Here is a 10,524-nt window from a genome sequence, read left to right as displayed (position 1 = left end):
TTCAAGGAAAACCAACGCAAGCTCAAGACGCAGCAAGAAGGATTTCTGGCGCCGTTGCCGGGGAGGTCTTCGCTCAAGTCAAGACATACCAAGTACCCATCACAAACTCATCTCCCTCACACTTACATTATTTGCCATTTGACTCTCGTTTTCCTCTCCCCCACTTCACCCTTGCCGTTTTATCCGCCCTCTCTTTCCCAATCTCCTCTCTCTTTCGTTTGCCTATTTGTTTGCTTGTGTGTTGGATTACTTGTCGCGATGGCACAAGATAATACCAAATTGTATGATTTCTCCAATACCAATAATAATGATTTCCTTAGTACTTCGATTGCTCCTCTTAATGATGTTGAGTCTTGTGAAATCAATACTGCTTTACTGAATCTTGTTTTGAAAGATCAATTCTCCAGCCTTCCTAGTGAAGATGCCGCTACCCATCTAAACAACTTTGTTGATTTGTATGAGATGCAAAAGAAGAAAGATATGGATAATAATATTGTTAAGTTGAAGTTATTTCCGTTTTCACTTAGAGATCGTGCTAAAGTTTGGTTTTCGTCTTTGCCTAAGAATAGTATTGTTTCATGGAACAAGTGCAAAGATGCTTTATCTCTAAGTATTTTCCTCCTGCTAAGATCATCACTCTTAGGAACGATATTATGAATTTTAAACAACTTGATCATGAGCATGTTACCCAATCTTGGTAAAGAATGAAATTGATGATTCGCAATTGCCCTACTCATGGTTTGAATTTGATGATCATACGAAAAATTTATGCCGGATTGAATTTTGCTTCTAAAAATCTTTTAGATTCGGCCGCGGGAGGCACATTTATGGAAATCACCTTAGGATAAGCTACAAAACTCCTTGATAATATTATGGCTAATTATTCTCAATGGCACACCGAAAGATCTACTAGTAAAAAAGTGCATGCTATAGAAGAAATTAATGTTTTGAGTGGAAAGATGGATGAACTTATGAAATTGTTTGCTACTAATAGTGCTCCTATTGATCCCAATGATATGCCTTTGTCTACTTTGATTGAGAATAATAATGAATCTATGGATGTGAATTTTGTTGGTAGGAATAGTTTTGGAAATAATGCTTATAGAGGAAACTTTAATCCTAGACCGTTCCCTAGTAATTCCTCTAATAATTATGGAAATTCCTACAATAATTCTTATGGTAATTTTAATAAGATGACCTCTGATTTTGAGAATAGTGTGAAAGAATTTATGACCTCTCAAAATAATTTTAATGCCTTGCTTGAAGAAAAATTGCTCAAAGTTGATGATTTGGCTAGGAACGTTGATGGACTCTCGCTTGATGTTGATTCTTTGAAACTTAGATCTACTCCTCCTAAGCATGATAATAACGAGTCTCTCAAAGCTATGAGAATTTCCATTGATGAGTGCAAAGAAAGAACCGCTAGATTGCGTGCTAAGAAAGATTGCTTTATAAAGGCGTGTTCTTCTAGTTTCCATGAAAGTAATGATGGAGATCTTAAAGTTATTGATGTGTCCCCTATTATATCTTTTTTTTGTGATATGAATCTTAATAATGATGGGACTGGAGATGAGTCAACTTTAGTTAAAAGGCGTCCCAATGATTCGGAGTTTCTAGATCTTGATGCTAAATTTGGTAAAAGTGGGATTGGAGAGGTCAAGACTTTAAATAGCATTGGACCCACTATCTTGGATTTCAAGGAATTTAATTATGATAATTGTTCTTTAGAAGATTGTATTTCCTAGTTGCAAACCGTTGTGAATTCTCCTCATGCTTATAGTCAAAATAAAGCTTTTACCAAACATATTGTTGATGCCTTGATGCAATCTTTTGATGAAAAACTTAATTTGGAAGTTTCTATACCTAGAAAACTTTATGATGAGTGGGAACCTACTATAAAGATTAAAACTAAAGATCATGAGTGTTATGCTTTATGTGATTTGGGTGCTAATGTTTCCACGATTTCGAAAACTTTATTTGATATTCTAGGTTTCCATGATCTTGATGATTGCTCTTTAAATTTGCACCTTGCGGATTCCACCATTAAAAAGCCAATGGGAAGGATCAATGATGTTCTCATTGTTGCAAATAGGAATTTGGTGCCCGTAGATTTTATCGTTCTTGATATAGATTGCAATCTTTCTTGCCCTATTATTCTTGGTAGACCTTTCCTTAGAACAATTGGTACGATTGTTGATATGAAGGAAGGGAATATTAGATTCCAATTACCATTAAGGAAAGGCGTGGAGCACTTTCCAAGAAAGAAAGTTAAATTACCTTATGAATCTATCATGCGAGCTACTTATGAATTGAGTGCTAAAGATGGCACTACTTAGATCTATCCTCGCTTTTATGCCTTTCTAGGGGCGTTAAACGGTAGCGCTAGTTGGGAGGCAACCCAATTTTATTTGTGTTTTTTTTTTGTTTTTTTATGTTTAGTAATAAATTTTGCATCTACCTTCTGTTTAGATGTGTTTTTATGTTTTAATTAGTGTTTGTGCCAAGTAGAACCTATAGGATAACCTATGGTGATAGTTAATTTGATTCTGCTGAAAAACAGAAACTTTGCACGCACGAAATAATTTTAGTAATTCACAGAAACGTGATTTTGCGTTGATTATTTTTTCTGTATATCAATAGACAAACTTCCCAGGACTTCCTATTTTGGTAGGATTTCTAGAGTTCCAGAAGTATTCGAGAGTTACAAATTGCTACAAACTGTTCTGTTTTTGACAGATTCTGCTTTTCATGTGTTGATTGCTTATTTTGATGCATCTATGGCTAGTATTAAGTGGTATGAACCATAGAGAACTTGAAATACAGTAGGTTTAACACCAATATAAATAAAGAATGAGTTCATTACAGTACCTTATGTGGTGGTTTTTCTTTCTTTCACTAACGGAGCTTATGAGATTTCCTGTTGAGTTTTGTGTTGTGAAGTTTTCAAGTTTTGGGTAAAGATTTGATGACTAGAGCCTAAGCTTGCGGATGCCCATGGCACCCCAATATATTCAAGAATAGCCAAAATCCTAAGCTTGGGGATGCCCCGGAAGGCATCCCCTCTTTCATCTTCGTTTATCGGTAACTTTACTTGGAGCTATATTTTTATTCGCCACATGATATGTGTTTTGCTTGGAGCGTCTTGTATGATATTAGTATTTGCTTTTTAGTGTTCCACAATCATCCTTGCTGTACACACCTTTTGGGAGAATCCAACTTGATTAGAATTTATTAGAATACTCTATGCGCTTCACTTATATCTTTTGAGCTAGATAGTTTTTGCTCTAGTGCCTCACTTATATCTTTTAGAGCACGGCGGTGGCTTAATTTTGAAGAAATTGTTGATATCTCATTCTTCACTTATATTATTTTGAGAGTATTTTAGAACAGCATGGTATTTTCTATGGTTATAAATTTGGTCCTAGAATGATGAGCATCCAAGTTGGGTATAATAAAAACTATAATAGAAAGTGCATAAAACACTAGGATCAATTTGATGCTTGATAATTGTTTTGAGATATAGAGGTGGTAATGTTAGAGTCATGCTAGTGGGTAATTATGAAATTGAGAAATACATCTGTTGAAGTTGGCAAGTCCCGTAGCATGCACATATGGTAAAAGTTGTTTGACAAATTTGTTGCATGAGGTGCTCTTTTGATTGTCTTCCTTATGAGTGACAGTCGGGGACGAGCGATGGTCTTTTCCTACCAATCTATCCCTCTAGGGGCATGCGTAGTAGTACTTTGCTTCAAGGGCTAAGTAGACTTTTGCAATAAGTATATGAGTTCTTTATGACTAATGTGAGTCCATGGATATACGCACACTCACCCTTCCACTTTGCTAGCCTCTATTGTGCCGCGCAACTTTCGCCGGTATCATGCACCCATTATTTACCTTCCTCAAAACAGCCACCACACCTACCTATTATGGCATTTCCATAGCCATTCCGAGATATATTGCCATGCAACTTTCCACTGTTCCGTTATTATGACACTCTCCATCATTGTCATATTGCTTTTTGCATGATCATGTAGTTGACATTGTATTTGTGGCAAGGCCACCCTCATAATTTTCATACATGTCACTCTTGATTCATTGCATATCCTGGTACACCGCCGGAGGCATTCATATAGAGTCATATTTTGTTCTAAGTGCTGAGTTGTAATTCTCGAGTTGTAAATTAATAAAAGTGTGATGATCTTCATTATTAGAGCATTGTCCCAAGTGAGGAAAGGACGATGAAGACTATGATTCCCCCACAAGTCGGGATGAGACTTTGGACTTTAAATAAAAAAAGAAAAAAAAGAGGCCAAAGAGCCCACCAAATAAAAAAAGAAAGGCCAAATAAAAAAAGAGAAAGGACAAATAAAAAAATAAAAAAAATGAGAGAAGAAGAGAGAAGGGACAATGCTACTATCTCTTTTCCACACTTGTGCTTAGAAATAGCACCATGATCTTCATGATAGAGAGTCTCTTGTGTTGTCACTTTCATATACTAGTGGGAATTTTTCAATATAGAACTTGGCTTGTAAATTCCAATGATGGGCTTCCTCAAAATGCCCTAGGTATTCATGAGCAAGCGAGTTGGATGCACACCCACTTAGTTTCTTTTGTTGAGATTTCATACATTTATAGCTCTAGTGCATCCGTTGTATGGCAATCCCTACTCACTCACATTGATATCTATTGATGGGCATCTCCATAGCCCGTTGATACGCCTAGTTGATGTGAGACTATCTTCTCCCCCTTTTGTCCTCACAACCACCACCATATACCACCATAGTGCTATGTCCATGGCTTGCACTCATATATTGCATAAGAGTTGAAAAAGCTGAAGCGCGTTAAAAAGTATGAACCAATTGCTCGGCTCGTCATCGGGGTTGTGCATGATGGGAGTATTTTGTGTAATGAAAATGAAGCATGTCCTAACTATATGATTTTGTAGGGATACACTTTCTTTGGCTATGCTATTTTGATAGGACATGATTATTTGTTAGTATGCTTTGAAGTATTACTATTTTTTGTTTTATAAGCTTTTATCTTGAATCATTTGGATCTGAACAATCATGCCAGAATAAAGAAAATTACATTGAGAATTATGCTAGGTAGCATTCCACATCAAAAATTCTGTTTTTATCATTTACCTACTCGAGGACGAGCAGGAATTAAGCTTGGGGATGCTTGATACGTCTCCAGCGTATCTATAACTTTTGATTGTTCCATGCTATTATATTACCCATTTTGGATGTTTATGGGCTTTACTTTACATTTTTATATCATTTTTGGGGCTAACCTACTAATCGGAGGCCCAACCCATATTGATGTTTTTTTGCCTATTTCAGTGTTTTGAAGAAAAAGAATACCAAACAGAGTCCAAACGGAATGAAACCTTCGGGAGCGATCTTTTTGGAACAAACGTGATCCATAGGACTTGGAGCGCAAGTCAAGAAGCAATCGAGGAGGCCACGAGGGTGGAGGGCGCCCCCCCCTACTGGGAGCGCCCCCTATCTCATGGGCCCCTCGGGAGTCCACTGACCTACTTCTTCCTCCTATATATACCCACGTACCCCGAGAACATCAGAGGCGACCACGAAAAACTATTTTCCACCACCGTAACCTTCTGTATCCACGAGATCCCATCTTGGAGCCTTCGTCAGCGCTCCGCCGGAGGGGGAATCAACCATGGAGGGCTTCTACATCAACACCATAGCCTCTCCGATGAGCTATCAGTAGTTTACCACAGACCTTCAGGTCCATACTTATTAGCTAGATGGCTTCTTCTCTCTCTTTTAATCCCAATACCATGTTCTCCTTGATCTTGTTGGAGATCTATTCGATGTAACTCTTTTTGCGGTGTGTTTGCCGAGATCCGATGAATTGTGGGTTTATGATCAAGTTTATCTATGAGAAATATTTGAATCTCCTCTGAATTTTTTATGTGTGATTAAGTTATCTTTGCAAGTCTCTTTGAATTATCAGTTTGGTTTGGCCTACTAGATTGATCTTTCTTGGAATGGAAGAAGTGCTTAGCTTTGGGTTCAATCTTGCGGTGTCCTTTCCCAGTGACAGCAGGGGCAGCAAGGCACGTATTGTATTGTTGCCATCGAGGATAAAAAGATGGGGTTTATATCATATTGCATGAGTTTATCCCTCTACATCATGTCATCTTTCTTAATGTGTTGCTCTCTTCTTTATGAACTTAATACCCTAGATGCATGCTGGATAGCGGTCGATGTGTGGAGTAATAGTAGTAGATGCAGGCAGGAGTCGGTCTACTTGTCATGGACGTGATGCCTATATACATGATCATGCCTAGGTAATCTCATAATTATTCGCTTTTCTATCAATTGCTCGACAGTAATTTGTTCACCCACCGTAATACTTATGCTATCTTGAGAGAAGCCACTAGTGAAACCTATGGCCCCCGGGTCTGTCTTTTATCATATAAGCTTTCAATCTACTTTTATTTGCATATTTACTTTTCCAATCTATATCATAAAATACCAAAAATATATTTATCTTATCATATTATCTCTATCAGATCTCACTTTTGCAAGTGGCCGTGAAGGGATTGACAACCCCTTTATTGCGTTTGTTGCGAGTTCTTGTTGTTTGTGTAGGTGCGTGGGACTTTTGAGGCGCCTCCTACTGGATTGATACCTTGGTTCTCAAAAACTGACGGAAATACTTACGCTACTATTGCTGCATCACCCTTTCCTCTTCAAGGAAAAATAACGCAAGCTCAAGATGTAGCATTGGCTCTCTTCCCGCTCAATATTTGGGAAGAGGACCATGGCCTCTATAAATAGGGCTAGCCACCACAGTAGAAGGGGGATGGGATCGAGAGCCAAGAGATCTAATCCTAACCTAGCTCATCCACACCACCACAAGAACACCTCCCTCGCGAGATTGTTCTTCCTCTGTACTATTCATCATCAGCCCAAGAGGCAATCCCCCACACCACACACTGGATTAGGGTATTACAACACAACGGTGGCCCGAACCAGTATAAACCTCATGTCTCTTGTGTTGTTCATCGTTCTAGCTTAAATCGCGGCGAGGTTGTGGGCGTGTTTCGGTAGGGAGAAGATCTTCGTGCGCACCCTAGAATTCGAACTTTAAGGGTTTTGCCGGAACCCGATATCCGACAAAAGCTATGGAAAATGCGCAACTTTTTCGTATTGAAATGTTTTTCAATTTCCTTACGGTTTAAAAACAAATTCAAATACGGTCAAATATGATTTTGAACGCGATTTTTTAAAAGTTTGTCGAAATGAGGCAAATAATATACGGTTGGAAAGATATCGAAAATACGAAACTTACTCATGTTGAATGTTTTCTCAAATTCGCAACCGTCGAAGAGTAATTTGGATTACGGTGAGACCCATTGTGTTGTTTTTCCGTCAGAAAAAATAGAGTACTTGTACTGATCTACGTGTGCATTTGTACTAATGTGTTCTTCGGAGAGTAATTTTGAAAGGTTCCGAAAAAAGAGTACTTGAACTGATGTTTGCATGGGTTTGTACTAAGCGTGTTTTCACTAACTAGACTTTACTCTGTTTTGGATAATATTTTTGCTCGTAAGTTTTCAACGGCTTATTGTATCGTCGCCCCTGTACTTGCATGGTTTATATCATCAAACGGAATGATAGTTTTTTTCAAAAAGAAAATGTTTTTTATTCTTTTTTAACTAAACATTTCTTTACAACAATGTTCTGGACTTCTCTTATTTTACGACTTGTACTTTTCCCATTTGAATTGCATGGGGTTTCTTTTTGCTTGAACTTTTACGAGTTGAATTTCTATCATTTCTTTTATTCCGAACGGACCACCATTTTTAACTTGTATTGATCAATATTTTTAATTCAACCATTTATCCTTTGTAGAACGGACCACCATTTTTGTTTGTACGGATCAGTTGTAGAACTTGGACGTCAACATCACAGAATTACAACTATTAGATAGGTACCTAGCAGCAACAACTACTGTTACCAACACACATACACATGAACCATTACAAACAAACTTGCACACAGCCTGACAAACAAAAAATACACAAACTGACAAAAAATAGTACACATGAACTGATAATCCCCATGACTAATGGTAGAACTTTGTTGCACCCAGGTTCAGCTATTTACCAAAAGTAGAACCTCTCAGTTTTATTAAATCAAACTAATGTTTAGATGTTCACCACTTTGACCTACAGATCAGAATACTGACAACACCATATATGTTGAAGGTCGACAATACAGAGTTATATAACAAATTCTAAACACCATATATGTTGAAGGTCCCCTGTGTACAGAGTTACAAAACAAATTATTTGTCCAATGACAACGTAAGAGTCACGACCAGCAATCACAAACAACACTAGCTCGATCGTGGGCATGTGTGTGCGGCAAGGGGAGGAGATACTCCGATGGGAGATGTGTAGAGACAACAAGCTCACGCGTTGAAGACGATGGACGACTAGCGTAGTAGGCCTTGAATTGCTCGCTGATGGCTATGGATCATGCAAAATCTTGACCAAAAGATCACATTATTTTCACCAAACTAATCTCTTGAACTTGCTCAACGACAATCTTTGAACCTCCTACAAGAAAAGCCATTATTTTAAAGTTCATATGAATACCTACAAGCAATGATCACAAACATTTACCAAACATTTCTTGTAAAGACTTATGCAACAATAATTAGAACCATAAAAATAGGGTGAAACTATGGTAACTACATTACATATCATCTAGATTCTAGCAATAACCGTTTTGCATGATCATTGGCATTTGGAATAGCATCCAACAACTATTAGAGTTCTATAAGACCGCATTTGTACTTATTTTTGAAGATGTATTTGTACTGCCCAAAAGCATAAGCTGAAGCACAAAATAAAAATTTAAATACATTTGTGCTCACAAGAATAGTCACACACCTAGAGAGCATGTTCTTTTCACATCTTCCCAACTACTCAATTAGCAAAGCAACACATCTACGCATTTTAATAGCAGGAGCAAATAAAGAGAGAGATTGATATGAGAGAGTGTCCTTGAAGCACGCAAAGGACTCCCATCGGCGCTCAACTTGGACGGCTGCGAGCAACCATGGCGGACGTGCTAGTGGTGGTGCGGCATGGCCAGAGCAGGCCGCTGGCTGTGCGGATACTGATATTCCAACACATCATGTTAGCGCACTAGGGAAATAGCAAGTTTTCCATAAATTTTTTATCCATACTAGGTAAGGCCAAAGCTACAGGACAATACCTTTTCTTCAGCTAGCTACTACATGGTACTGCTCCTCCAGCAATGTAGCATCCCTGTATCCTCCTTGCGCGGGCAACCATTGGGATCAAGCGCTGCTACCGCTTGACATGTTGAACCACCTGTAGGAATCAAAGTGAACTGAAGGGATTCAAACACATCAATGGACGCATGTACTACACAATAATTTACACATGTACTATCCATAACAACAAACTAACATAAAAATAATTTATGAAGGAAACAGTTCTTGGAATCGGGTTGAACTTAAACTGTTCAGATTTTTGAACTCCTGCAACAATTATATTTGAACTTGTGCGACACATTTTTTGAAAGCATCTAATGTTCATAATACGCTATATGGAAAGGGGAATGGGGAACACACTAGGACACATAGGCAAGCTTGAACTTGTAGCATCAATTTTTATATTTTTCTAATTGAAGAATAACATGCAACCTTATAGCATTTGATCACTTGAACTTGTAGCAACAGAAATAAGAAATATACATGGCCTCCGACTCATGGAAATTATAAGAATTTTGTAAATACTAGTACTGCAAACCAACATTTATAAATACTAGTGAACTTGAACTGGTATCTCGACATGTGAACTGATTGTGTTACAAGCACACGCACAAAAATCAAATGAAGCTGATATCAGTACATGTCAAAAAGATAATCAAGTTCATGTATATTAATTATGAGAAGTTCGAAAAGAAACTTTTTAAAAGTTTGTACTAAAAAGGTGCATACTGCATAAAATCCGGTGAGGAGGACCATACTATTGAGGACACGCACACATTCACAGAGGCTCCCATTAGGAACATTCAGAGGCATGCATATGCAAGTTATTGCATTGCCAGTACACATGTCATGGCAAAACAGATGTGCCATCTCTGATGCATCATGCATCTTTGTACGAAAGCTTGTTTTCTAGAAATTGAAGACAGTGTAAATATTATGTACTCTCTCTGTAAACTAATGTAAGAGCGTTTAGATCACTATTTTATAGTATTTTAAATGCTCTTATATTAGTTTACGAAGGGAGTACAATATGGACATTTAGTAAGTCTGAACTGGTCTTTTTTGGCACTTTTTGCACCGAGGTAATAGCAGTGAACCTGTGACGAAGAATAGAAAACAAAAAGAAATTTTTTGGATGTGGAATAAGATGTCAGTGATCGGGTGGACCGGCTACACCTCCTCCTCTGGACTGATTGCTCTGTCAACATGTTTTTGTTTTGAATTTTTCCGTGAACTTATTAA

The sequence above is a fragment of the Triticum aestivum genome, chromosome 3B, assembly GCF_018294505.1.
Source record: "Triticum aestivum cultivar Chinese Spring chromosome 3B, IWGSC CS RefSeq v2.1, whole genome shotgun sequence".
NCBI lineage: Eukaryota > Viridiplantae > Streptophyta > Magnoliopsida > Poales > Poaceae > Triticum > Triticum aestivum.
The sequence above is the reverse complement of the archived record's forward strand: the minus strand, read 5'-3'. Positions refer to the sequence as shown.